This window comes from Theropithecus gelada, chromosome 5 (genome assembly GCF_003255815.1).
Source record: "Theropithecus gelada isolate Dixy chromosome 5, Tgel_1.0, whole genome shotgun sequence".
In the NCBI taxonomy this organism is placed as follows: Eukaryota; Metazoa; Chordata; class Mammalia; order Primates; family Cercopithecidae; genus Theropithecus; species Theropithecus gelada.
Genome location: NC_037672.1, coordinates 6650093 through 6675847, shown reverse-complemented (window position 1 = coordinate 6675847; position 25755 = coordinate 6650093). Strand labels below are relative to the sequence as shown.

Below are 25755 nucleotides of genomic sequence, written 5' to 3'. Positions count from 1 at the left end.
TTCTGCAGGTTTCAAGGACAAGTCAAGGCTGGGAGCCCCCAGCACAGTGCTCATCACAAGGGACTGAACTGATGCATTAATGAGCAAGGGAGGAGAGGGTGGGAAAGCCTACAGAACAGGACCCGGGCAGCCACAGCCCTGGGAAGAAAATGTTGGCACCCTGAGCACTGCTTCCAACACCAGCCACAAAGGTGAGAACCCCAATGTCCGTCCACAGATGAAGGGGACAATTGTGTTATATTCACACCATGGAATACTACTCAGCCATAAAGAGGAAGGAAGCACCGACACTCGCTACAACACGGGTGAACCTTGAAAATATCAGACTAAGTGAAAGAAGTCAGCCACAAAAAGCCACATACGATCTACACCTACGAAATATCCAGAACAGGCAAATCCAAGGAGACAGAGGGCAGATGGATGAGTGCCGGGGCTGGGAGAGGGGAAGTAAGGAGTGACTGCTCATGGACACAGGGTTTTGTTCGGGAGTGAGGAAATTGTTTTGCAACTAGATCAAGGTGATAGTTGCACAACATTGTGAATGTAGTAAATGCTACTGAATTGTATAATTGAAGACGGTTAATTTAGAGTGATTGAATTTCACCTCAATTTTTTTTAAGAAAAAGAAGGGGGAAAAGAACTGCTTTAATGGAAAGCACAGGTTATGATCTCATCCAATACATTCCCATGTCAGAACAAGCAGAGAGGGGCGACCAGCCACCAGATGCAACAGGATAGAGTGGGAGAAGACAGGAGACAGAAGCCCCAAGGGTAAAAGAAGCAGAAAGCTACTTACCAGCTCACTCCTTGCCTCCACTGTCAACCCCTCACAGTCCTCACCGGAAGGACACCCACCCCGTGGTGATGCGTCCCACCCGCCTCCAGCGCTGAGGAGGGACCCAGGGCCAGTCCAGGCTCCTGACTCAAAATGCAGCCAAGGGAGAAGCTCAGAGGCCAGCACACCGAGCCAGCGCCTCCCTCTGACCTGGCAGGCATAAGGGTATTTCTGCCACAATGAGCACCCGCTGGCAGTCCCTGGCTGGTGCACACAGAACGCCTTTCATTCCTTAAAGTGGCCCTTCAGCCAGTCTCAGCCACGGTGGGAGACAGGACAGCAGCAGCCTGTACCCGGGTCCTCCCATGGGAGACAGGACAGCAGGCAGGCTGTACCCAGGTCCTCCCAGGCCAACTGGGAGTTTTAGGATATGCAGTGGGTCCTGAGGATGCTTGCGGGCCCTGGAAAAGATAAAGGGGCCACCTCAGACCACACAGAGGGGAATGGGCTGACCTAACACAAGAGGGTGGTGGTGCCCAACAAAGGGAGCAGCCACTGCAGCTGCTGTCAACTGCGTGATGCTAGACGAGGCCTTTCACCTCCGTTCCTTAGTCTCATCCTCACAACCGAGGGATGTGAAGGGACCAGACTGGGGTGATCCCCATTTCCCAAATGAGGAACCTGAGTTGCAGAGGGTTCAGGGGGCTGCAGACAATAGCACAAGATTAGCTGGTAAATGGCAGAGCCGGTGTTCAAACCCAAGTCTGATGTCAAAGCCTTCTATGCTAAATTATGATGCCACTAACATTTGCTTTATTCCACAAAACTCCCACAAGATAGCACAGGGCATCAGTGAAGAATGTGGGCTGCAGGTGAGGATGACAGAGAGTTCCAGAGGTGGATGATAGCACTGGTTGCTCAACAGTCTGGATGTGCTTCATGCCACTGAATTGCACACTTAGAAATGGTTAATATATCAGCCATGATTAAATACTTTGATATATTTAGTATATTAACCATGATAAAAATATTTTTTAAATGATCAGGTGCTAGCCCATCAAGGAATTGTTAACAAATTTTTGAAAATAGATACCACGCATACCACATTCTCTAAATATGGTAAAATTAAATTAGAAGCTAATAAAAATATAAATCTCCCTGCCCCTGTCTCCTCCCCTCAAAAAAGAACATGGGTTTCTTGGCTTCAAATCCCTGCTCTGGAACATACTCGCTTTATAATCCCTGGCGAGCTTCGGAGCCCCTCTGTGCCCATCTATAAAATAGAAATGCAGGTGCGTGCCTCCCTCTGGGACTGAATGGGTTCAGTCAGACCAGGGACAGCACAGACCAGTGGGAGGCAAACTCCTCCTGGAAAAAGCCAGGGAGTAAATGTCTTTGGCTTCACAGATGTCTCCCCCAGCTGCTCAGTTCTGCCAGTCTGGCACAAATGCAGCCACAGACCATACATACACAAATGGGCGTGGCTGTGTTCTAATAAAACTTTATTTACAAAAGCCCCTGGCATAGATCCTGGCACTTGCTAAGTGCCATTCACACATGTTAACTGTTATAATGAAGAAAAACAGTATTTCTGTCAATTCACCTCTGCAGACTTATGAAAGGCATAATACTTCTCGTTGCAGTTCTGAAAACCGATACTAACATCAAAGGCAGGAGGGAGCCCCCGGCCCCACTGGGGAGCTGCCCCTCCCACACTCTGAGCTGCCCCTAGGTGCTTTCACCACGGGCCCTTTCTCCTCTACTCTCCATTATGGGGGTGGTGCAAAAGTAATGGCAAAAACCACGATTATTTTTGCATCGGCCTAATAATGACCTCTGTGGCCACTCCCTGCAAGCATGCCTGCGTCTCATGTCCTACAGGAGGGGTTCCTAACCCAGCCATTCACAGCATGAGACCCCCAGAGCTCCTCCCCTGTCCCTGCCCCTCCCTGCTGATCCATGACCCCTGTACTGTCCACCTGGCCTCAGAAAAGCATGAGCAAAGAAAACACTTTCTGAAGGCATCCAGGGCTAGAGTCAGGATGCTGTGGTCCCACCAGTGGCCAGCCCTGGGTCACTGTCTGAGTCTCCGTTTACAGCAACACCAATGGCCACTATGGACATGACGGTGATGTGCTTCCATTAAAAGCACCAAGAAGGGGCCAGGGGCGGTAGCTCATGCCTGTAATCCCAGCACTTTGGGAGGCTGAGGTGGGCAAATCACCTGAGGTGAGGTCAGGAGTTTGAGACCAGCCTGCTCAACATGGTGAAACCCAGTCTCTACTAAAAATACAAAAAAATTAGCAGGGCCTGGTGGCAGGTGCCTGTAATCCCAACTACTTGGGAGGCTGAGGCAGGAGAATCACTTAAACCCAGGAGGCGGATGTTGCAGTGAGCCGAGATTGTGCTACTGCACTCCAGCCTGGGCAACAAGAAAGAAACTGTCAAAAAAAAAAAAAAACCACTAAGAAGGCTTTCTGATCTATTTTTCATGCCATCCCTGTTGGAAGGTCATTTTCCATTACAGGGGTCAGTGTGCTCCATGGGGCAACATCTGAGGCCTGGAGTCAGGGAGCCCCACTGCTGAGTCCCCTGGTGTCCTGAGACTCGGCTCCCTCTCTGGTGTTCACGTAGACCTCACCCTGTGTGGTGCTATGCAGCAAAGATGAGATAACCCAAGGCAGAAGCCGGAGGTTAAGTGACGATATTTCCTTATGTGGCCCTCATTGCCCTTATCCAGACAAAGAAAGTGAGTACAGGGGCTAAGTGACTTGCCCAATGTCACACTGTCAGTAGGGTGGGAGCTGGTCCTCAACACAGTTCCACTGACCTAGCCTGGTCCCTCATACCGCTCAGCCCACCACAACGGTGGCCACTGCTCTGATCATTAGTTTCATTGTTAGCTAAAGAAGGACCCCAGATGTGAGTATGGGAGTTTGCTCTGTGACAAGGCTAAATGAATAAATATTCTCATAGCTTCTTCACCATCATCATCCCTCATAAAGCTGCTACCTTTGCTCAGGGACCACACCTCTGATCCCCACATCAACCTAGCCAAAGAGATACCACTGCCCCCTTTTATACAGGAAACGGAGGCTCAGAGAGGTTAATCCTCTTACCCAAGATCACACAAGGATAAGGGATGAAGTACAGGCGAGTCCAACTTCAGAAGCCCTGCAGGTTGATCCCATTGCCACTATGGGGAGAGGAGTGACTCAGGAGAACTGGGACAAACAGCAGTCATCCTCAGACTCCCCATTTAGTTAGAAAGCCCAGCAGGGAGGCACTTGCCCAATCCCAGCTAAGTGAGGCAGGGTCTGAATGGGAACCCTGGCAGTCTGGCTCAGAGCCTGAAGAGATGCAAGGTCCTACCCTCGAGGAGTTAAACAGAGAGCCACAGCCTGCAGTGGCAACCGCTGCTGCCTTATGGACTAGAAATTGTTCCCTCTGTCACTTGTCCCACAGCCCAGTCCACCCTTACACACCAAGAGAGTAGGGCCACAGTCCTGTCACTTCCTCAGGCAGCCTTCCTGGCTGGGCCAAGGCAGGGGCCTGTCCCCCCTCTCTCCCTGCACATGGCTCTCTGACAGCACGGGCAGTGTCTGTGTGGTCACCTCCCTAGGAAAACAGAGCCCCCACCAAAGTGGGACCATCTCTCAGGCGACCTCACTGTGTCCCATGTCCCCAGTCTCTAGTGGGCAAGATCTGCTTAAGGAAAAACTATACAAACAAATATCACACTGGACGTGTATGAAAAGTTCTGAGAACACAATGAGAGAACCACACAATCTTTCCGGTAGAGTCTGGGAAAATCACAGTGATGGAACCTGAGAGCTGGACTTTATCATGAATCCTTCTCTAGATACACAAGGGAGGGGAGCATTGTTTTAGAGAGGGGGGTGAAAAAAAAGCATGTGGGGAAAAACCCAAGTGTGAAGACATGTCTACACAACACAGAGGCAGCAGGCGTCGCCGAGACATCGTGGCAGGAAGAGGGGAGAGATGGGCCAGGGAAGTCAGGATGGGAGGAACTGGTGAGGTCGTGGGGGCAGTGGGAGTCATAGGTGGTTTGCGAAGGAGGAAAATGCCAGTCATCTCATGCATTGGGTCCACACTGTGATCCTTTGGGAGCGGCTTACTGCAAAAAACTCCAGGTAAGAATTACCCCAGACTCCAGAGCGGAGATGTTCAGCATTACAAACCGGTACATATCTCAGCAACAAAAATCTTGCAACAAGCCACAAGCCTCCACTGTGCGCCGCAACATCAGTCTCTGCAGACCCGCAGATCTCCAGGAGGGTGACAGTGCCCTGCTAGGAAAGGATCCTAATCCCTCCACTCCATCCTCGAATGTGTCCCTCCTCCTTGCCCATCCCAGCTATTGGAGCCACCACCCACAAGCCCAGGTTGCTAGAGGAAGGGCCAACTCCTCCCATGGCCTCGCCCTCCACACCAGCGGGTTGCTTTCACTTAGGGGAGATGTCCCTGCTATGCCCAACATTCACTGTGGGTGGAGCCCTGGGAGAGGGGCTGAGGCCGCCCCTGTCCTCCTCCCCACCTCCTCCTCTGCTCTGGAAGGCAGAGGCCGTCAGATGGTAACAGCATCCTGAGACAGCTCCGCGGTCCAGGAAAGCTCAGGAGGGGCAAGGGGATCTCCCTGACCTTGGTCTACAAGGAGCTGGCCAGCTGAAGTTAGGGCGTTCCCGGAGAGAGCACAACACGGGCAAAGGCCAAGGACAGTGTGCCTGCGAGTGTGCGCAGATGGGGCGAGCGGCGGAGGAGGGCTGGCGGTTAGATACAGTATCGCCGGAGCTCAGAGAGCCGGGCAGAGGCTGGCGGAGAGCCGAGGTTGGCCCAGCCTTCAGGAGACCGGCGAGCTGGGGTGTGTGGGAGCGGGATGCTTCTAAGGCGAAAAAAAGAGCCAGCCTCGTAAGCGGCCTCTATCTGGGCTGCCGTGGCCGGATCCTCAGAAGCCCACAGCAGGGGGGATGGAGCGAAGGACCCAGGAGCTGGGAGGCGAGGCCGCCGCGCGCGCACTGACGTAGGCCACCGAGGCCGCTGGCCCCGACGCACGGCGCCCGGCAAGGTGTCTGGCACCACCGGAGTCAATCCTTGCGCGCCATCTCCGAGGCCAGTGCGCCCAGGGCGCGCTGGGCCGACAGGAGGGTGGGTGCCAGCCTTTCTTCCCATCTCTCCAGCCTCCTCCCCGGCGCCCACGTGGGCGGAGCAGCGCGAGGGTGTGCGTGGCAGGGGCCGCGGCGGCGTGTGCCGTGCGTGGGGTGGGGTGCAGGCTGGGCGGCCTCACCCGCGGGCCCCCAGCCGCCGGGGCGCGGCCCCCAGCTCCATCTTCTTTGCCACCTGGGCGGGGATCTGGGGGACTGCGACCTACCCTGCGGAAGACACCGAGGGGACCGGCCGGCCACACCCCCCAGGCCACTCCGGCAGGCACCGGGTGGGTCCCCCCTCCCGCTCCTTGGCTTGGGGGCGGAATCCGGAGAGGAGTGGAAATAGGGGTGGCGTGAAGGAGAGCTGGGGGCTGGGGGCGGAACCGGGAGGGGGTGTTGGGGGAAGCGACGCAGCGGCTGGGAGATTTTGCAAGGGGGTCTGAAGAGGAGTGGGGGATGGGTACGGAAGGGTGGGGGAACGCTGAGGTGGGATGCGAGAGTGGAAGGGGGACCCGAAGGGGTCGCGATGACTGGAGGAAGGGGAGATGGACGATGGGGCGGGGCGGCACCGGTCGCCGCGTCCCTCGCCGCCGGGTCCGCCCCTCGGTCGCCGGGTCCACGGGTTCTCTCTGGCCTGCGCGCGCCTCTCCTCCCGCCCCCCGGCGCACCTGTACCCACCTGCTCGGCGCTCAGGCCCGAGCCGGGCAGCAGCAGCGGGCGTAGCGAGCGCAGCCCCGCGCCGCATCCTCCGGCCGCCCCCTCCCCGCTGCGAGCTTACGCCGGTGTCGCCGCCGCCACCGCCTTAAAAAGGACAAAACGGAACAGAAAATGAATGCATGCACAAAAAATCGTAAAAAGCAATTGAGGAGGATGGCAGTCGCGCGCGCGGCTCGGCGGGGCGGGAGTCGAGAGGCCGCGGCACTGGTGGCCGCGATAGGGGCAGGCGGCCGGCGCGTGCCGCACGCGGGTGGCTGCAGCTCCCTCGGTCGCCGGCGCCCGGCTCCGGCACGGCCCCGCCCCTCCCTAGGGAGCCCGTCCGATTGGTCTGTCTTCCTGCCAGTCAGGCAGGAGGGCGAGGCGCCCGCCCCTCCCCGCCCCCGCCCCCGCCCCAGGCAGACTCTGGGAGAGCTTCTGCAGCCGCGAGAGGGGGCGCGGAGCTGCCGGAGCGTGCGCACTAGGCCAGCGGCCGGCCCGGGCAGGGCTGGGGTCCCGGCGCTGAGCGCGCTCAGCCGCGCCGGGCACCCTGGCGCCTCGCTGAGTCGGAGCAACCCCCGGCAGGAGCTTTCAGGCTCTGGTCAAGGCTCGGGCCTCGGGAAGCTATCCCTACCCTCGGGGGCTCGAGCCTGGCGTGGAGCTTGCTGGTAAAGCGGGGCTGGGGCCGTCCTGGCCGTCAGTGGTCAGGAAGACGCAGCGACCCCGGAGATCCATGTCCCCCTCTGTACGGATGAGAGGTCTGAAGGTCAGAGGTTAAAGCGCACGCTAAAGTCGGCAGAGCCAGCAAGGGGCAGAACTGGACATATGCCAGCCTAGGGAGCTGCCCCCACCAGCCCAGGCTGCCCCCAGCAAAGCCACATCACCAGGTCATAGCCAAATGAACGATGTGCTGTCGAGCTGAGACTTGGGAGGGGCAGGACTCAGCTGGGCAAACACTCATTCATTCAGTGTCATTAGACAAATATTTATTGAGCACTTACTGTGTGCCAGGCAGTCAAGAAGATGTGGGGACACCATAGTGAACAGCAGAGAGGAAGAGGCGCCCACCAGAGCTTACTTTCTAGCAAGGAGAAGGGAGGGAAGAGCACCCAGCAAAGGGAGGAGCATGGGGGAAAACCCTGACTGCAGGGAACGGGACATGTTTGAGAATCTGATAAAAGTGTCTGGGCCACAGAATGGTGAGAGGGAGAATGTGGAAGATGGGGCGTGGGGGCACAGAGGGGCAGCGCTTGCAAGGTCTTGCAGGCTGGGGAGAGTTTGGAGACTGTCTCGCCTGGAAGGTGGTCCCATGGACTATGGTCAGATTGATATTTTTTAAACTGCACCAGTCAGGATAAGCTGTGTTAGCCACAGTAACAACCAAACCCAAATCTCCCTGGTGTGTCTTGCTACATGGTACATCCTTCCTCTGTCAGTGGGGCTCTGTTCATCGGAGCGGTGGGGAGCCCAAGGTGGGCTCCCAGCTGAGCACCCACATGATGCAGCAGCGTGAATGAAAGGTGACAATTATGCTGGCTTCGAAAGCTTCCGTCCCAAGGGACGCTCATCTCTTCTGCTCACGTTTCATTGGGCAGAGCAGGTCACATGACCATGCGTAACCTCAGAAGAGGAGGAAGTGCAGACCTCTAAGGTTCAGGGAGTGGAGAGGAACTAGGATATTTGTGAGCAGATGTGAGACTATCTTTAGCAGATGCCCTGGCTGCCCTTGGGGCATGGGCTGAAGTAGTCAAGAGTGGGGACAAGGAGGCAGTGTGGAGGCCTCCCCCACCCTAATACAGTGAAGTATCAGCGCATCAGAGCAGTCTGCGTGCAGAACTGGCAGGACTTGCTCATGGCTTGGACGTGGGCAGGAGAGAGGGAGGGACAATCAGGGACAATGCCCAGGTATTATGGGATGAACTGTGTTCCCGCGTTCCTGCTAACCACCCCCCTCCCCCCCCCCCAAAAAAAGCTCATATATTGAAGTGCTTATTCCCAGGACCTCAGAATATGACCTTACTTGGAAATAGGGTCGTTGTAGGTGTAATTAGCTACGATGAGGTCACACTGGAGTAGGCTGGATCCCTAATCCAGTCTGCCTTCTCTCCTTATAAAAGGGGGAAATTGGATACAGAGACACAAGCAAGGGGAGCATGCTGTGTGAACATGAAGGTAGAGATCAGGCCGAGGCATTAGCTAGCCAAGGAAATGCCAAAGATGGGAGCAAACCCCCGGAAGCCATGAGAAGGGCCTGGGACAGATCCTTCCCCAGGGCTTCATAGGGAGCGTGGACCAGCTGACACCTGATCACAGACTTCTAGCTTACAGAAGTGAGACAGTGCATTTCTGTTGTTTAAAAAGCCCAGCTGGTGGTACTTTGATACCTGTGATAGGTTAAGGGTTATGTCTGGCTGTGAGTAATCGGGATCACAACTAGACAGTGGCTTAAACAGATTTTTATTCTCTCTCAACAAGAAACCCAAAGGCAAGCTGTTCCTCACTTTATCCTCTGTCACTCCTTCACCCTCAGGATGTAATTTGCTTTTTCAAAGTGTCTTCTACACGGCAAGTTGGCTGCCTCTTCCCAGACATCTCATCACTATTCCAGTCAAGAAGGGGAAGAACAAAAGGCATACCCACACTAGGTCAGCTCCACTTCACCGCTTTCCTGAAAACTCTCCCCAGAGAGCTCTGTTTTATCTCATTGGCTGGGACAGTGTCCCATGGCCAGTCCTGGCTTCAGAGAAGGCTGGGATTATTATTATATATTTTTAAGATGGTCTCTTGCTCTGTTGCCCAGGCTGGAGTGCAATGGTGTGATCTCGGCTCATTGCAACCTCCGCCTCCCAGGTTCAAGTGATTCTCCTGCCTCAGCCTCTCAAGTAGCTGGGATTACAGGCCCACACCACCACACCCAGCTAATTTTTGTATTTTTGGTAGAGACGGAGTTTTGCCATGTTGGCCAAGTTGGTCTCAAACTCCAGACCTCAGGTGATCCACCCACCTTGGCCTCTCAAAATGCTGGGATTACAGGCGTGAGCCACCACGCCCGGCCAAGGATTTTTTTTTTTTTTTAATTGAAGGTACATTGCTGCCTGAAACAAAGTCAGGGTTCCATTAGTGAGGAAAAGAAGAAGAATGACTTTTGAACAGGCAAGTAGTAGTTAGTGGATCCAGGTTTTGTAAAACCTGGGGCCTCTACAGTCCCTCTTAGGAAGAATAATTTAAAAACCCCAGTACATGACTTGGTCAAAAATGAAAACTTACTTAGAATAATAACAAAACAAGACAAATTTTAAAATATTTTAAGTTGACAAATATCAAAAACATTGCAAAAACATTAGAAAACTAATATAAAATTTTATTAATTGGATACCTGACATCCACCTTTATCTTTTTTTTTTTTTTACAGTTTTTTGGCTTCTTCATCATTTTTGATTACCTCTTTGGAAGCCAATGATTTTATAATATTTTTCCTGTAGAGAAAACAGAAAGATAATTCAGAGTACGCCTATAATGATGGGAACAATTTGAATGTTGATTGGAAAACTTTGTCAGCCTCATAACTCATTATTGGTAATGTCATGTAGTTTTTTGAGATTGTTTTCAAATTTGGAGAAAGGTCTCTCATTCTTTCATAAATGAATGCTAAGACTTGGAAGAATTCTATTTCTTCCAGGTTTCTTATTGGGATTTTATTAATTTTCATGATGAAAAGCAACTGAACAATTGCAAACCAGAACATGACTCGACCAACACCTCCTAAACCTCAGTGCTGGTGCCCATCCCTGGAGAGGCATAGGAGAAATGCATATGCCCAGGCTCCTCCACATCCCACTGAATTGAAGCCTCAAAGTGGCAAGGTCCAGGAATCCCAGGAATGCCCCATGTGACTCCTGCTGAGCAGTCCTGGGCTATGTGACCCCTCCAGTTGCCTTGTGACTCTGAGGGTCTGCAAATCCAGACCTCTCCTGTTGGAAGAATTACATTTTCAACCCTCATGTGTCTTCCTCTGCCCATAGACTCCTGGTACCAGGCACCATAGCACACATTGCCAGTGCCGTGGCAAGGAGGGCAGTCCTGGGAGCCATTAGCCTGTTCAGGGAGCAATGGCTCAACCCACACAGACTGGCTCAGACCTACATAAACACACCCCACTAAACCCAAACCAAGGCATCCCCAACTCAACCCCCCTTCAGTTATATCCCCAAAATGCCCTTGGCCTCCCCATCAGCTCCCAAATGAGAGGAAGCGTGATGAGGGTGGCAGAGGGAAAGAGAGGGCGTCATGGGTTGGACTGTGTCCCCCAGAACCTGATGCTGAGGCCCTAACCCCGAGGAGTTCAGAATGTGACTGTATTTGGAGACAGGACCTTTGAAGAGGTCACTGAGCTTAAATGAGGTCCTGAGGGTGGGACCTAATGCAATATGCCTGGTGGCCTTAGAAGAAGAGACTGAGACACAGAAGGAAGCCCCTGTGGAGACGCAGCGAGAAGACGGCCATCTGTGAGCCAAGGAGAGGGGACTCGGAGGAAACCAACACCTTGATCTCAGCCTTGAAGCCTCCTGAACTGTGAAAAATAAGCTTCTGTTGTTATAGCTCTTCTGTCTGTGGAACCCTGTCTTGGCAACTCTGGCAGCCAGCTTAGCCAGTTACGGCTAAAATATCTCGCTTTTGGAAAACATTTCCAAACGCATGACCACATGAACCCAGAGCTCAGGCCCTCCCAGGCCTTGGGTCTGTACGTAGCTTCACAGGGAATCCACCCCCACTGCCACCACGTGGTCACTACATAACCCTCAGGACGACCTACAAGGCAGGAGGGCAGGTACCACCAAGACCTCCCTATTAGGGACGAGAGGCCGGGGCCCAGGGGCTCACTCACAGCAAGCAGTGTGGAAGCCACCAGTCTTCCAAAGCCAAAGCTGCTCTCCCCACCCCATGCGCCCTGAGCCCACACCTGGAAGTGGTAGGGAGGCAGGTTTCAGCTCCCTATAAAGACAAACATTCTCATCAGAGGGACTCCTCTCTGGGAAGCTGTGAGCACCCAACACCTGTGAGGGGATGGCCACTTGCAAGGATGCTGGAAAGAAACTTCAGTTCCTGCTGCTCTTGCAGAGTAGAGCATGGTCACCACCACCACTGCGGGGCTGGGCTGCCAGGATTAAATTCCAGCTTTGCGAGGTGCCCGTGGTGACCTTAGGCAAGTAAGTGAAACTTTAGTTTCCTTATCTGTAAAATTAATCTTCTAATCATAATAACTGCATAGGTTTGGGTGGGGATTAAGTGAGTGAATATATATGACTCTGGGTTTGTTTCCTGGGCTGCCCTAATACAGTATCACAGACTGGGAGGCCTGAAACAACAGACATTTATTTTCTCACAGTTATGCCTGGCCAGACTCCACAGTCAGGGTGTTGGCAAGGCTGTGCTTCCCCTAGAGGCTCTAGGAGAGGATCCTTCTTGGCCTCTTCCAGCTCCTGGTGACTCCAGGAGTTCCTTGGCTTGTGGCCGCATCACTCCAGTCTCTGCCTCCATATTCACATGGCTTCCTCCTCTTTGTCTGAGTGTCTTTTATAAGGACACTTGTCCTTGGATGGAGGACTCACCCAGATAGCCCAGGAGGACCTCTTCTCAAGCTCCCTAACTTAATCATACCTGCAAAGACTCTTTTTCCAAATGAGTTCCCGTATCACAGTTTCCAGGATGTGCACATACCTTTAGTTATTATGAATTACACAATTATTTATCTACGAGTGTGATAATTCTAAAGGAGGAGGAGAAGGTGGTAAGAGACCATGTAACGTGGAGTTTGGCTTGGTCTGAGGGGTGGAGAGTCTTCCTTGAGGTTAGCTTGAGTATTAGCTAGCTAGAAGCAGAGGAAGAGAAACAGTGTCCCAGGCCCAGTGAACAGGAGCATGAAGGCCTGGAGTTTGGATTTGACCTTCCAGATGGAAGGGAGCCATTGGGGGTTCTTGGGGCAGGATGTGAGTGGCAGGATTAAAGGAGGCCTGTGAGCATGTGTGGAAGAGCAGTCTGACCTCACCAGCCCCGTGGAAGATCCCACCAACACTGGTGCACATCTACTGTGCTGGGGGCACCAGGAACACAGCAGGGAAACAGCTGTTTCTGCCCCCAAGGGCTCATGGGCCGGTGGGAGAGACAGAAGGGTACATGGATCATTATGATGGGGTAGCCCTGGGCTATAAAAGTGCAGAGGAAGGGGCCAGGTGCAGTATCTCATGTCTATAACCCTAGTGCTTTGGGAGGCTGAGGCAGAAGGATCCCTTGGAACCAGGAGTTCGAGCAAACCTGAGCAGCATAGGGAGACCTTGTCTCTACAAAAAAATTAGTTAGCCAGATGTGGTGGTAAGTGCCTGTACTCTTAGCTATTCAGAAGGATTGTGGTGGGAAATTCACTTGAGGCCAGGCCAGGAGTTCAACACTGCAGTGAGTAATGTATGTGACTGTACTCCAAAATGGGCAACAGAGTGAGACCGTGGCAAAAAAAAAAAAAAAAAAAAAATTGCAGAGTGAGGGCTGCCTAGGGAGTCCAGAGAGGCTTCCTAGAGGAAAAAATCCTTGAGGTTGGACAAGAAGAGCAGAAGCCACACAGAGGGACCAGCATGTGCACAGGGCTGGAAGCATAAGCACCACGCCATGAATTTCCCACCTGCCATCCCCGAGAGGACAGACAAGGTTGGAGGGTCTGGCAAGGTCAGATCATGGGGAGCCCTGAAGGCCACACTGGAACATCTGCTGATTTGTGAATTTTGAACAGGGCACTGCACCACTGAAGCTGGTGCAGGCTTTGCAAGGAGGCTGATGGGAAGGTGGGCACTAGAGGCTTTTGAACTGATCCAGAAGAGGGAGGTCAAGGGCCAGAGCCCCATGCCTGCCAGGCAGTCTGGGACTGGAATCCTGCTTCCACCACTCACTCCCTGCATCACCTGGAGCCCCCACTCCCTCATCTGAGTGCTGAGAAGAACAGAACCTACTTCATAGGCTAGTTAGGCTGTTTCAGGAGATGACACTCATGGCTCACCTAAAACAGAGTTTGGCACATTCAATGTGCTCAGTTGGTGAACACTGCCAGCATTCATGGCAGAAAAGCTTCCTTCCTTCCATCCCTGCGCCAGTTCCATGTTCCAGAGGAGACGGAGAGCATAGGTAACTTGACCATGTTCACTCAGACAAAATGATCAGGAAACCACACCAAGTGCATATTCTCCATCAGTTCACTTTCAAATCCAAAAAGACAGGGATGAGAAGTATGCCGAGTGAAAAAGACAGTGTGATTCCATTTATATAACTTTATCAAAATGGCAAAATTATAGAGATAGAAAACAGATCTGTGGTTGGCAGGACTTGGGGAAGGGAAGAGAGAAACGACTGTGGCTATAAAAGGGTAGCTGAGGCTTCTTTGTTTAGAGCTGTTCTGTATCTTGACTGCGGTGCTGGGCACACAAACCTACGCATGATAAGAGACATAGCACTAAACATGCACACACAAGTTCATGTTAAACCAGAGATGTCTGAATAAAGGGGGATGGATATGGGATCTCTCTATATTATTTCTTACAACTGCATGTGAATCTATAACTGTCTCAAAAACTTGTAAAGGCAATGGTGAACACTGTCCATCTTTTGGTGAATATGAAGGTAGCTGATCCAGGCTTTTGTACAGCATAGGGCTCCTCCCTGGGGCAGGGAAATGGGACCAGGGGCCTGTGGCATTTTCCTCCAGGAACAGGGTGGGTCTGGCCGAGGTGACTCTCACCTGTAATCCCAACATTTTGGGAGGCCGAGGCAGGTGAATCACCTGAAGTCAGGAGTTTGAGACCAGCCTGGCCAACATCGTGAAACCCCATCTCTACTAAAACAAAACAAAACAAAACAAAAAGTACTGGGCATGGTGCCACATGCCTATAGTCCCAGCTACTCGGGAAGCTGAGACAGGAGAATTGCTTGAACCTGGGAGGTGGAGGTTGCAGTGAGCCAAGATCATGCCATTGCACTCCAGCTTGAGTGACAGAGCAAGACTCTGTCTCAAAAAAAAAAAAAAAAAAAAAAAAATCCGGGTGGATCAGTCAGGAGGGCTGTGAGGCAGGCTGAGTCTCCAGGTTCTCCATCATGGACCAGCACAGGGAGAGTCTGCCAGCGACAGGGTCCCTATGCCTGGGCATTCTTCTGTCTTTTCTACCTTTCAATGAAAACAGCTTTCTGTGGGCTCTTTCTGTTTCCATGAATAATACATGCTCATTGGAAAGAATTCAAACAGTACAGGCAGATATAAAAAAGAAACCAAAGGTCACCTTGAATCTTGCTACCCAAGGGTAATCCCGCAAACACTCAGGTGACCCTGCCTTCGTGCTTCTGCTCATGAGCAGATACATGTGTATAATTTTCCAGGAATGCGCTAATTTTATGCATGATGTTTTTATTATGGATACTTCCTCCTCCCCCTCCCATATCATATCCCCCACCAAATAGCTCATGTTAACAACCTAGCTTGTTTTATTTCATATTTGTAATATTTTTCTCCATAAGAATAAATAACTACATTCATATATACATACATACATATGGGGGATTGGGGGTCATTGTTTTACAAAATGAATTCGTGATAATCACATTTTCTACTTCTCACTTTTCACGCTCATCAACACCTCATGCAAATTCCTGCTGGCATCTGGGGAAATCTCTAGACTGGCAGGCTGAGGCCATCCCACAGTTCACAGAGCTTTTCCCTACGGGTTGATGTCCTTTTGTCATTACCAGCCGACAGCCATGGGTGCTAAATATTCTTCCACAAACCCTCAGATAGCAGGACTACTTTTATTTCTATGGGATGGATTCCCAGGAGTGGAATGGCTGGTTGGAAGGTCTAAACTTTTTTTTTTTTTTTTTTGAGACAGTCTTGCTCTGTCACCCAGGCTGGAGTGCAGTCTCAGCTCACTGCAACCTCTGCCTCGCAGGTTCAGGCAATTCTCATGCCTTGGCCTCTTATGTACCTGGGATTACAAGCATACACCACCACCCCCAGCTAACTTTTGTATTTTTAGTAGAGACGGGGTTTCACCATGTTAGCCAGGCTGATCTTGAACTCTTGACCTCAAGAGACCCACCTGCCTCGGCCTCCCAAAGCGCTGGGATTACAGATGTGAGCCACCGTGCCTGGCCAAGAAGGTCTAAACTTTTTCATTTACATTTTAAAATTAGCAAATAATAATTGTCCATATTCATGGGGTACATAGAGATTTTGTGATACATATAATGTGCAGTGATCAGATCAGGCCAAGTAGCATAGCCATCATCTCAGATCTTTATCATTTCTTTGTGTTGGGACCATTCAAAATACTCCTTTTTAAAAACAAGATAGGGGCCGGGCACAGTGGCTCATGCCTGTAATCAAGCACTTTGGGAGGCCGAGGCGGGTGGATCACCTGAAGTCAGAAGTTCGAGACCAGCCTGGCCAAACCCCATAACTACTAAAAATACAACAACAACAACAACAAAATATTAGCCAGGCGTGGAAGCGGGCACCTGTAATCCCAGCTACTTAGGAGGCTGAGGCAGGAGAATGTCTTGAACCTGGGAGGGGGAGGTTGCAGTGAACTGAGGTCATGCCATTGCACTCCAGTCTGGGCAACAAGAGTGAAACTTTGTTTAAAAAAAAAAAAAAAAAAAATGTAGATTACCTTCCCAAGACTCTACCACACACCCTTCTTCTTCGATGTCTTTCCTGCATTACCAGCCTCAACCCACGCTGCAGCATGTGTAAATGTTGTCACTCTGATGGGTGCAAAGTGATATGTCCTTGTTATTTTAATGTGCAGTTCTCTGTCCATTGGTGGATTTGAGCACCTGGTTTAATATACATATATATACACACACATATATATACACATATATATACACACACACATATATATATGATTTGCTCTTTTAGGTTTGATTTGCACTTTTGAGAATGTCTATTCTCTATCCTTTGCCCATTTTTAGTTGGTACGTTTTGTCTTGTCCACTTTTACAGCTCTCAGCATAACAATTACCCCTTTGCCTGTCACCAGCGTTCAAGTACTTTTTCCAGATCCAGCGTTCATCTCTTGACTTCATGGCATCTTTTACCACACAACAATAAACTTTTTATATAGTTAAATATGTGTCTCGCTTTTTAAAAATAGCTTCTGAGTTTTATTCTTGGTAGAAAGTCTCCAGGACACATAGACTTATTATGCAGCCTCCAAGATTTTCTTGAGAGTGTGAGAAAACTTAGTTCCACTGGACAGCTACACAGTGCTTATTTGCAGTACAAGAAAATTTGAAAGTGGTTTGGCTGGCAAATGTGACCTTATAAAATACCTTTAAGTAAAAAAGTTTTCTATTATTTTTAAAATGTTTTGAGTATGAAATGTTGTAAGAATGCCAAATATCATGTATACAACACATATATGTTCTCTAAAGCACAATAAGAGGATTTCATTTGCATCTGTATACTGCCTGTAAGGAAAAGCACGTGTATACACACCCACACACACACACACGCAAAGCGCAGTGGAATTATACTATGTGCAAGTGATCCTGGAATAACCCAAGAAAGCTTTGAATGATCACAGTCACGTCTATATTCACCGCCCCTCCAGACAGTGAGAAGTTCTGATTATTCCTTTTGAGAACAGGGGCTGGTCAGAGAACAGGATCCAATCACTAATTGTTGCATTGTGATATCTGTGCTTTCTGGGACATGACTTCAAGGTTTTACTATATTCAAGGAAGATAAAATAATAAACAAGCATAGATGGACTCACCATTCAACATAACACATAGAATATTAGCCATATCCCACACACCTCTCCCTATTTGGCAACCATTATCTTCAAGCATGTGTTTATCTTTTTCCAATTTCATATACATGGTATCATACGTCTTCTTCCACATTTTATTTTTTAATTAATATCAAGTTTTAAAATCGATTTTGATATCTGTGACTGAACTGGGAATGGACATTAGTTTTATTCATTTTACACAGTGCCACTATGGGCACCTGCATTCTTATCTTCTGATGCACATGCATAAGATATTTCTAGAGGAGAGATATTCAACTGCAAAACTATCAACCTTTGGGCAGGATAATTCTTTATAAAGGGGGGCATTGTACAATACATAGCAGTATCCCTGGTCTCTACTTAAGACACACCAATCACATCCTTCCCTCAAAATGCGACAACAAAAACGTATCTCCAGACAGTGCCTTCCGGAAGGCAAAGTCACCCCTGATTGAGAAACATTATTCTGGAGTATATGTTATAGAGATGGAATTGCTAAGTCATGGTCATGAATATCTTCAACTTTACAAGATACTACGTTTTCTAAAATGTTTATGCCAATTTATTATCCAACTACTAAGGACTAGAGTTTTTGTGTCCCCCTAAACTTCATATGTGGAATCTCTAATCCTAACTCTGATGGTATCTGGAGGTGGAGTCTTTGGGAGATAATTAGGTCATGAGGATGGAGTCCTCACAAATGGGATTAGTGCCCTTATAAGCAGAGACAGGGGAGAGATGATCCCTCTCTTCATCACGTGAGGATACAGCCAGAAGGTGACCATCTACAAAACAAAATGGGGGCCCTCACCAGAACCTAACCATGCTAACACTCTGATCTTGAACTTCACCATCCAGAACTGTGAGAAGTGAGTTTTTGTTGTTCAATCCACCCAATCAAAGGCATCAGCCAACGGTCTATAAGAAACCAGTTATTCCACATATTTGCCAGTGTATAGTATTGGCTGAATGTTAAATCTTTGCCAACCAAAGTAAGGTAAGTACAGTAAGGTAGGTACATGTTTTGCATATATTCTTTTTTTTTTTTTTTTTTTTTAATGGAGTTTTGCTCTTGTTGCCCAGGCTGGAGTGCAATGACATGATCTCAGCTCACTGCAACCTCCACCTCCCGGATTCAAGCAATTCTCCTGCCTCAGCCTCCTGAGTAGCTGGGATTACAGGCACCCACCACCATGCCCGGATAATTTTTGTATTTTTAGTAGAGACAGGGTTTCACCATGTTGGCCAGGCTGGTCTCAAACTCCTGACCTCATGTGATCCACCCACCTCAGCCTCCCAAAGTGCTGAGATTACAGGCATGAGCCACCGCATATGGCCCCTTGCACATATATTCTTTTGATTAAGGGCTTGTCATTTCATATTATTATAGTTTCCTTTGGTTATATAGAAATGTTCACTTTAATTTAGTAGGGCCAGGCACAGTGGCTCACACCTGTAAGCCCAGCACTTTACAAGGCTGAGGCAGGCAGATCAGTTGGGGACAGGAGTTTGAGACCAGCCTGGGAAACATAATGAGACCCCATTTCTACAAAAAATAAAAAAGCTAGCCAGGTATGGTGGTGCATGCGTGTAGTCCCAGCTACCTGGGAGGCTGAGGCTGGAGGATCACTTGTGCCCAGGAGTTCAAGGCTGCAATGAGTTATGATCACCTCACTGCACTCTAGACCTTGGCAACAGAGTGAGACCTTGTCTCTAAAATAATAATGATAATAATATAGTCAATATTTTCCTTTGTGATGTGCACTTTTTCTGTTTAGTTAAAGCAATGCTTCCCTTTCTTGAGGCAATACAAATATTCTCCCATATTCTCTTTTAAATGTTTTCAAGTTTTACTGTTTTGTTTTGAGAATAAATGCTTCTGGAATTGCGTTTTATGTACAATGGGGCCTAGAGAGTCTATTTATGTTTTTCTCTCATGGGAATAACCAGTTGTCTAACCAGTTGTCCTGGCATTACTTATTTAGAACTCCATCCTTTCTCAATTCAACCTGTGACATATATCAAGCTTCCATGAATGCATGGTCTGCTTATTTTATTCCATTCGTCTATTTCCATGCTAATATCACACTGCCATAATTACTTTAGCTTTATAGCAAGTCTTGATATCTGTCACAGTAAGTTCCCCCAACTTGTTCGTCTTCTTCAGAGCAATTAAGCTATTCTTAGTTCTTTTCTCTTTTATATAAAATTTGGAACTTGCTCGGCAACTTTTGCAAAGAACCCTGTTGGGATTTTGATTAGAATTGCATTGAACCCATCACACAATTTGGAGAGGCATGACATCTTTTAAGACAGAGTTCTCCCAGTTATGAATCCTCCTATTTATGTAGGTCTTCTTAAACATCTTTCTATATGGAAGTATAATTTTCTGTGCAAAGTCTTGCATATATGTCAATAGATTTATTTTCAGTAAATTTTATTTCACTATTGTAAATGTATCATTCTTAAAATTATGCATTCTTTATATGAGAGGCAGAGGATTCTGCATGTGCTCATTAAATCAAGAACGTTAATTGTGTTGTTCAAATCTTCTCTATTCTTACCAATTTTTCTTTTTTACTCTTTGGCCTGTTAAAGAAAGAGTATGTTGAAATATCACACCTATTAGGATGCCTGCTATGATTTGAATGTCGTGTCCTCCCAAAATTTATATGTTGAAACAGAATCCGCAATGTGATAGTATTAAGAGGTGAGCCCTGTGGGAGGTGATTAAGTACTGAGGTGGAACCTTCTTGAATGGGATTAATAAGAGGCCCAGAAGAGTCTGTTTGCTCATTCTGCCATGTAAAGACAATGCCAGAAGGCACCATCTATGAAGCAAAGAACAAACCCTCACCAGACTCAGAATTTGCTGGTGAGAGTTAATCTTGTACTTTACAGCCTCCAGAACTGTGAACAATAAATTTCTATGGCTTATAAATTACCCAGTCTATAGCGTTTTTGTTATAGCAGCCCAAACAGACTGATGCTATGGCTATTATTGTTTAAAAAACAAAAACAAAAATTAGGAAGTGTTGGTGAGCATATGGAGGAATTAGAACCCTCATATGCTGTTGATTGGGATCTAAAATGGTTAAGTCACTGTGGAAAGCAATATGGCTATTTCTCAAAAAAAAAAAAAAAGTATAAAATTAAGATACAATTCTGCAGTTCCACTTCTGGGTATACCCAAAAGAAGTGAAAGCAGGCACTTGAACAAGTATTTGCACACTCATGTTCATAGTAGCATTAGTCACAACAGCCAAAATGTGGAGGCAACCCAGGTGTCCATCAACAGATGAATGAGTAATATGATGATCTGTTACATGTACCTGCAACAGAATGTTATTCACCCTTAAAAAGGAAGACATTTTGACACATACTATAACATGGATTACATTATGCTAAGTGGCATAAGCCAGTTACAAAGAACCAATATTTTATGATTGCATTGATACAATGTTCCTAGAGTAGTCAAATTCACAGATACAATGTAAAATGCTGGTTGCCAAGGGGTAGAGAGAGGGGTAATGGGAGTCAGTGTTTTATGGGTCCAGAGTTTCTGTTTAGGATGACCTAAAAGTTACAGAGATAGGTAGTGGTGATGGTTGCACAACAATGCGAATGTACTTAATACCACTGAACTTACAATCACTTAAAAACAGTTAAAATGGCAGATTTTATGTTACGTATATTTTACCACAATAAAAATAATTTAAGTGACATGTTAAAATGCTCCACCAAAGGAATGAATTTGTCAATTTATCCTTTTAGTTCTCTCAATCTTTGTTTTATGTATTTTTGTTTTATATACAGTGTCATGCATGAAGTTCTAGAACTGGGATCTCTTCATGGTGAATTTATTATTTGGTAATAAACCTCTTTATCCTAATTATTACTTAATCTAATGATTTTGTCCAATATTCAGAGCTGCTGCAGCTATCTTTCACTTCTCATGCCTTTTTCCATCCTTTGACTTTCAACCTTCCTGTGTCCTCCTCATGCTTTGGGTACATCTCTTGAACACAGCATACAGTTGGGTTTTGTATTTTTATCCAACATGATAACCAGCCAGCGTATTCACCTAAACAGACTGTAATTACAGATGTTTTTGGAGTTCTTTCTACCCATCTGATTTCGTATTTTTACTTGTCTTGCTTTTTCTTTACTTCCTTTTCTCCCTCTTTTCCCTTTTCTTTTGGATTGCTTGAGCTTTTTTTCTTATTTCTTTTTCCTCTACTGTCTTAAAGTTATACAGTTTACTTCCATATTTTCGGTGACTAACATAGACATTTTACCATTTTTAATGGTAAAATAAATCAAATCCTAAAGGAATCAAAATCTCAATTGTCATCTCAAACAATAAATGCTTTAACCTCAATTTATTTTCTCACAAATCATGTGTAAAACACATTCTGTGACATGAATTACATTATGCTAAGTGAGATAAGCCAGTTACAAAGGACAAATGTTTTATGATTCCATTGATATGAAGTTCCTAGAGTAGTCAAATTCGTAGGTACAATGTAGAATGGTGGTTGCCAAGGGGTGGAGGGAGAGGTAATTGGTATCTGTGTTTTTTGTCCAGTTTTTTAGTTCTAACATCTACATTTTTAACATACAAATTAGACCACTAATTTTATGTGCACAGTATGTATTATCATTCACTCCTAAATATGTTACTATATTTCCCCTCTTTTCAATCATTCTTTTGATTTCTTCCTTGACCCATGTATTATTTTAAAGTGTTTTGCTTAATTTCCTAATATTTGAGGAATTTTGTAGACATCTCATTGTTACTAAACTCCAATTTCAAACTACTATCATCAAAGAATAATTTGAAAAAGTTCACATTTTCATGTTTCATTTGTCTAATAATCTTTATTGGAAGCTGGACATGGTGAACATTATGCCATTGAGTGTTGAGTTTTGCTTTCTTCCTTTAAAGAATGTTTGGCTTTGTTCTGTCCAACACTTAATTTACTTGCAGATCAGTTTGATGCCTTTGCAGTTTAGTTTTAATTTTTGTTAGGTTGGATCCTAGGGTTGCTTTTACATGATCGCTCAGTCAGCCCTTTTCCTAAGTCATGACCATTCTGGGCTCTCTACTGAATGCCAAGGGAATTCAGCAAGGTCTTTCCACTGTGACTGATTAGAACTCAAATGTCAACCAGTCTTGTGAGAGATCCAGTAGTTATTCAATTTTCAGCTCCCTTGTAGCTTTTCTTTGCCTAAATGCAAAAAGTTTCGTCTGATATATGTTTGGTTTAGTATTCATTCAGAGATTCAAGAGGACCCAAATGTAGAGTTGTAGAGCTCTTTATGTGCATAGCTCTCTCTTGTCTGATACTCTGCCTCTCAAATCCCAGCTTCCTTGGCTTTCTCTGCCTTCTACCTGTCCTCAGCTCAGCAAAATCACCATCCTCTGCTTGGGTTCCTCTTCTTGCATTACAGTTGAAAAAGTGCCAAGTCATCACAGAATTCACCTTATTTGCTTTTCTTCTCTCAGAGATTACTGTTGTGCTCTGTTTGTTGCCCAAGATCTGAAAACAAAATTTTTTCATATAGTTTGTCCAGTTTTCCTCATGAATAGGAACAGAAATCTCAACTCTTTATTTTCTCTCAGCATCTTAAATGTATTAGTTCTCTGTCTTTGGGTTTCTATTATTTCAGTTGACAACTCTGTGGCCAGTTTACCATATTTCATTCATAAATGTTCATAAGATACCACTGAATATGCAATCCATTATTATTTTATTAACAGTAAGAAATAAAAAACCTCCAGTTATAATTGTAAGACCCCATCAATGATAAGATTAGTCCCAATTTGAAACGTGTTAAATTGTGGAAAAATATATATCTTGGAATTGGTGACATATGGTCACTTTTATTTTTTGTGGAGTATCTTTTCTGTTTTTGTTGCTTTTTGATTTCTCTTGATGTCTTCTTTCATCTGAAATTATTATATGTAGATTATTTTTCTTTATGCTGCTTGATATACATTGTTTTTTCTAGATTTGAAATTTGTCATCTTTGAACAGTTGTGAAAAATTCTTAGGCACTGTCTCTTCAAATATTGCCTCTCCTCGGCTTTCTCTATTTTAATCTTCTGGAACTCCAATTAGACAAGTGTTAGACTTTCATATTCTATCATGCATGTCTTCAAACCTCTCCTATTTATCTTTTTTTGTCACTTTGCATTGCATGCTCGGTAATATCTTCAGATCTGTCCTCTGGTTCATTCTGTCTTCAGGCAATCTGAGGTTTCAATTTCAATCATTAAATTTGTTTGTTTGTTTGTTTGTTTGTTTTAAAGACAGAGTCTCAATATGTTGCCTAGGCTGGTCTCAAACCCCGGCACTCAACAGATCCTCCTGCCTCAGCCTCTTGAGTAGCTGGGACAATAGGCATGTGCCACCATGCCTAGCACATTCACTGTATTTCTTACTACAAGATGTTTTAGTTGGTTCTTTCTCAATTCTTCCTGGTCATTTTGTTTGACTTTTGTTCTTTGAACTTTTAAATTCCATTTTTAATTTCTTAACACATTTTATGTTTATACATGATTATTTTTGCTCTCTGAATTAGATGTCTACTATCAGAAATGCTTGAGGACCTAAACGTATTGTTTATTATTCAGCTGACTCTTGCTTACATTGAGTCATTTCTCCATGTGTTGGGTAATTTTTATTATGAGCTCAGGCAGGATATTTGGTGATGGGACTGCTTTGAGGATGCTTTTCTCCAGACAGCACTGGCATTTGTTTCTTCTAGGCTCCAGGGGGCGCTACCAATCTGTAACTATAATATTTCAATTTCGTTGCCTGGGTGATGTTTCTTGACCTTAGGGGCGGTATAAATTTGAACCTCAGACACACAACAGAGCAGTCCTCTGGCTACAGAAGTTCAGGAAAGACCCTCTAGCATTGTGTATGTGTTTCCACCCAGAGGCAGCAGAGACAGCTTTGTTCTCCTGTCCTCTATATCCGTATGAATCCCTCCAGCTTGAAGTTCCTGCTGCAGGTGCCTGTACCCGCTGGGCCCGGATTTCCATTTTCATAGCCACTCTGGTTTGGGCTGAGTATTCCTCTCTTTTGTGAAGAGGCGTCATCTTTGGGCACTTCTCTGGATTCTCCTGTGAGTTCAGCAGGGCATTTTGAGTTTGTTGTAAATAGTTTCCCATCTCCATATTTTAATCTGTGAAGGTGTTTCAGTTGAACATATTCAGATGAGCATACCTTTGGGATCCCAAAGCCTTCTTACAAATTTTTTATTGTTTACTTTATTACATTTAGGTATTTAATCCGTCTAAAATTTACTTTTGTATTTGGCATAAGGCCAGAATCCATTTTCCCCTTTCCGATGACTAGCCAGTTACCAGCAATATTGATTGTTAATTTATTCTTTTTTACTGAATCGAACTATTACATTTGTCATAAACCAGTCTAGCACATGTTCTAGATTTAATTCTAGTTCCATCTTCTGTTCAATTCATCTATTTGTCCATTCGTATATCAACACCAATTACTGATTAGATTCCAGTGGCTTTTTGTAACCTCTGATGTAGAAACACTCGGGTCTCACTTGAATGTTCTTACATTTTGTAATTTGTTAGCTATTCTCAAGGATTTATTTTCAGAGACTATTTTGTACTCATTTTGGTAAGGAGGCAGTCTCAGCATGTATTTGCTACACTTAATTGGACTAAATTGAGAAGCTTCATGGGGAGGTAGATGGAATTTCAGTTGGGCAAGTCACTTACCCTCTTCCAGACTCAGTTTCCACCACTGAGGAAGGATGGGTTAGTGCCCTAGACCTTTGGGCTTCTTGCCTGCTCTAGATTCCCAGCCCAGGTTTGCTTCTCCTTGAGCACTGGACAACATGCAGTGATAAGAATAGGGGTGTGTGTGTGTGTGTGTGTGTGTGTTTTAGAGACAACATCTTGCTCTGTTGACCAGGCTGGAGTGCAATGGTGCCGTCATAGTTCACTCTAACATCAAAACTCCCTGACTCAAGCGATCCTCCTGCCTAAGCCTCCCAAGTTGGTACTACAGGCATGCATCACCATGCTGAGCTAATTTTTTTTTAAAGAGATGGAGTCTTGCTATGCTAGCCATGCTGTTCTCAAATCTCTGACCTCTAGTAATTCTTCCACCTTGGCTTCCCAAAGTGCTGGGATTACAGGTGTGAGTCACCGCACTCAGCTTGTTTATGTTCTTATTGGCCAGGTAATGCATGTCAGGCATCCTGCTCAGTCAGTTATATACATTCACCCCTCAGCATCTCATTTAAT

General features: G+C 46.7%; 1 protein-coding gene and 1 long non-coding RNA gene across 3 annotated transcripts in view; one reads left to right on the top strand and one right to left on the bottom strand.

Moving 5' to 3' along the window:
* JAKMIP1 (janus kinase and microtubule interacting protein 1) overlaps nt 1-6955 on the bottom strand; it is a 177899-nt gene extending 170944 nt beyond the window's left edge. The window contains exon 1 of one of the 2 annotated variants that reach the window (XM_025385528.1): nt 6619-6955. The gene's annotated coding sequence lies outside the window, so the exon portion shown is untranslated. Of the gene's footprint in view, nt 1-796; nt 933-6618 lie in introns of those variants that run through there. The other variant, XM_025385529.1, reaches the window with a different exon arrangement.
* A 139-nt stretch (nt 6956-7094) lies between these two features.
* Nucleotides 7095-25755, top strand: part of LOC112625189 — a 42631-nt gene continuing 23970 nt past the window's right edge. The window contains exon 1 of the long non-coding RNA XR_003119541.1: nt 7095-7301. This is a non-coding gene — a long non-coding RNA (uncharacterized LOC112625189). The remainder of the gene's footprint in view (nt 7302-25755) is intronic.